The following is a 4,345-nucleotide window of genomic DNA, read 5'->3' as shown; positions in this document are numbered from 1 at the left end:
GGCTGTGGGAATTGATGCAAACGGTGGATTATTTTCGTTGGCCTTTGCAGTTGTTGAATCCGAGAGCAATGAATCATGGGTTTGGTTCCTTAAGAACTTACATGACTTGGTTGAAGTAGTTAAACTCCGTCAAAATTTATATATAATATATGATAAGCATCTTGGTTTGGTGAGAGGGTGCCGAGAAATTTTTCCTAACGCCGTTCATAGACACTGCCTCCGTCATCTGCGTGAGAACTACAAAAAAATTTTACGTCGTAAAGCAATTCCTGATGTTGAAGGCCTTTGCATTAACATGTACTTAGCTGGTAGTACTAATGATATCGTGAACTTCACTCGCATGATGAACCACATTAAAAATGTGAAGCAAGAGGCATATGACTGGTTAATAGAACGTGATGTTAGTAAGTGGTCATTACTATTTGACAATGGATGTCGATACAGCATCATGACAACCAATGCATCAGAATGTTTTAAAGGAGTTCTTAAACGTGCTCGTGGACTTCCAATTCAAGGTCTGGTAAGCGTTCATATACTATAACCTTGTATCTTTATTTGTTAAGCGTTCTACAGACGTTGAGAAGTGGCTTATGTCTGGGGAATCTGAATTTGTTCCATGTACGATGGCTACGTTACAGCGAACTGAATGTGAGGCTAGAAGATGCCCACAACCCATAACTATTAATAGAGGTGAATTTGAAGTTGTGGATTCGTCATGTCGCCCATATAGAGTTGAGATTCCATCACTTGAAAATTGTACCTGCACATGTAAGAGACCACAACTCTATCATGTGTCATGCGTTCATGTCATAGCGGTCGCCGGATATAGGCGATGGAATCATAATCCGTTCGTATCACAGTACTTCACACTCAACTCCTATAGGGAAACGTACTCCGGCCTTTTTCATGTTCTTCCCCCGAAGGAAGTTTGGCCGAACTTCAGCAAAGTTTAGGGAATTATACCTTTACTTGCACCGGCTTTCAGAAGGCGTGCAGGTAGACCGAGGACCAATAGATTTCGTAACACAATGGATGAGGCTAATTCAACATCAAATAAGAGGTGCAGACATTGCAAGCAAAATGGTCATAATAGAGCAACATGCCCAAATAATCCAGGATCATCGAGGTATAAAACATATTAAAATAATATTTATTTTACTACAATATGTTATATGGTTGGTTTGATTTCGAGATTGATTCTACTAATTAATTTTTTCTTAATGATTTAAAGATATCGTCGGTAGATCGAGGGATGCCATCTCAAAGCTACATCCAAGGATTGTGTTCCACATCAAGAAGAGTATCGATTGTCTTGAGGAACCTACGTGTTGTGTATTATAATAATCATTATAACATGTATGCTAGTTTATTTGAAGAACAATGATGTATGATGTCTTAATTTATGGAAAGCTAGTTACAGATGTTCATGTTCTGACCTATTTACCTTTGAAGCCCTAATAAAAATTTGTTTACTGCATTGAATCTTTCCACGACTCTATATGATGTTGCATTAAAAATATATTGGTTATGCAAATATAGTTAATGGCTGATAGATCAAGGCAACGACGTGGTGGGCGTCGTACAAGAAATGAAGAGCGTGGGGAGGAGTCAATTCGAGAACTTAGCATTGCTTCAATAGGCGCATCACATAGGGCTCATGACCCTGATCAGGTGACCTAGTAGTTGCATTAATTACATTTCTTTTCTAGTAACATATTAAGTTCTTTTTTAGACTGACTCTTATTTTTTCATTGAAAATAGGCGTCTCCGCTGGTTCCTTCAACCCATTTACGGACCGCACGTGAGTGTCCTGTGGAGTGCCCCCGAATGATTTATGTCCTAAGAAATCTTGGGCTGCATAACATTCGACACCTACAATTCATTCATTTGGACAATAACCTCATAACAGCACTTGTAGAGCGATGGTGTCCACTTACGAACAGCTTTCATTTTACGGTTGGGGAGATGACAATAACGCTCCAAGATGTCCAGGTTATACTTGGCTTGAGAATTGATGGCCCAGCTGTTGTGGGCCCGAATGTGGTGGGCGTCGATCGTCGTTGGGAATCCTGGCCAGAATGCTGTGATGAACTACTAGGAACACATCCAGGCAGGGATACTGTGTACCATGCACCAGGTGATTAAGAAGACACAGCCACCTTCAGGATGGGTAGTGCACAGTTAGATTCAATGCTTCCTTTGCGTTGGCTCCATTGGACATTCTATCGAGAATCATACGACGACTTAGGTCATGGTCCATTTCTTCATCATGTTCGGGCCTATATTCTGTTCATGATTGGATGCTTCTTGTTACCCGACACATCACGATCACATGTGTCATTGCAGTGGTTACCCTTACTGTTGGATGTTGAAAGCTTTGGCCGAATGTCTATTGGTAGCGCTGTACTTGCACATCTATATAGAGAGTTGTACCATGCTACTAGGCCCACACGCACTTATATTGCTGGATGTGTGGCATTACTACAAGTTTGGTCTTTGGAGCGATTATATATAGGGAGACCCACACTACGTGTACCACAAATACATGATTTCGGTGGAAGACCATTGGCCTGCAGGTATGCATTACAATTTAGTATATTTAGTTACACTTAAATGCTTGATTTCAATTATCTGTTATGTTAAATATAGATGGGCTGAAGATCGGATACGAGAGCTACCTTCCGGAAACACGATGACATATCGTGACGAATTCGATGGTTTACGTCTTAGTCAGGTAAAACAAATTTTTACACTAACTACCACAGTTATTCTTTACATATCAAAAATAATTTATTATCTATAACTTATTTGATACTAGGTGGCCATGACTCCTTACACGGATGAGATCCTTATAGCTTTGCCTAGCCAATGTTTGGAGGGGAGAGACATATGGCGAGCTTGAGTACCCCTTATTAGGTGGAAGCGTACCGAGTGGCATCTACCTGACCGTATTATGAGGCAATTCGGGGGAGTACAATTAACGGATATTCCACCGATGGAATAAAATTTTAGAAGGATTGATGGAAGAGGTCGAGCAGATTTAGATTGGACAATTCAGTATAGGGATTACCTTGAGATATGGGAAGAAAGGCGAGCATATGTTGTACCAATAACTCCACCAGAAGGCACAGGTAACCGGGAGTTAGGCACTTACCTACGGTGGTATAGATCATGGGCATCGATTTATCTGTTGCAGCCACAGACGGATCCACCAGAGACTTTCTTCCCTCGATCTCCAGGAGAACGATTAGTGGTATGTAAGTTAATTTATTAATAATTTTTAACTTTTTATTTCAAGAGGATAATTTAACAAACATATCGCATCTTGTAGGCTGACTACTACATCCGTTCAACTACAATTCTAGAGCCATTGATTGGAGGTCAAGGACAAAATGCAAGTTCATTGCAATTAGCAGTTGACCAGGTTGCTGAATTATCGTCTAGAGTACAACGTTCATTTTATATCGACTATACAACTTTTGACACCACAATAGAAGAACGGAGTCAAGGTAGGGCTGAAGGAGCAAGACGGTCAACCTCTGAAGCTCCTTCTAGATCCATGAGAAGTCATCGACTCCAAAATACGGAGCGTGAACCATCTAGACATTCAATGCATATTCCGTCGTCCTCCTATGACATGATTGGGGCAGGGCCATCAACACAACATGGGAGCACATTTCCTATACAAGAAAGTGCTGCACATGAAATATATTACGGTACACCATCTCAGCATCCCACAACGCAATCATTTTTTCCAGTTACAGTCCCAGAGTGGATGTCAAATGTAGGGTTACCGTCCTCCCCCACACAGTAAGATATACTATTAATGGGAGGAGAAACATCACAACAATACCCTGTTGCGGCACAACGTCAACCAGAATTGCAAGAACAAGAAGAGGATTTTATTGAGGAAGAGCAACAGCTACAACGATGAAGAAGAAGGGCCCCAGATAGGTATACTCCTGGTAGTAGGGCTCTCCGGCGTCATCGTTAGATAATATGTAATAATATTTTCTCTTATTTATGCTGCCTTCTTTATTTGTGTGTGAATGTAAATGTTAATGTTTGGTGACAACTAAGGTTAAATTGCACCCGTAATTTAATATCTACCATTTTATGCACTCTTCTTTATGGTTATTAATAAAGGTAAATTTCTTTTTTGACTTCAATTAATTTTTATTTCACTAAGTAATTTTTACTAGAATTCACTTTCCAAAATGTATTTGTAAAACATAGCTCTTATAATAGGGTTCCACATTTTCTTAACTAATTTCACCTCATTTTTATTTCCATGCAACATAAGACAATGCTTGTTTACATGAAAGAAGAAGGAAGTACCCGTTTA

Source organism: Dendrobium catenatum, unplaced genomic scaffold, assembly GCF_001605985.2.
Source record: "Dendrobium catenatum unplaced genomic scaffold, ASM160598v2 fragScaff_scaffold_325, whole genome shotgun sequence".
NCBI lineage: Eukaryota > Viridiplantae > Streptophyta > Magnoliopsida > Asparagales > Orchidaceae > Dendrobium > Dendrobium catenatum.
This window is presented reverse-complemented; position numbering follows the sequence as displayed.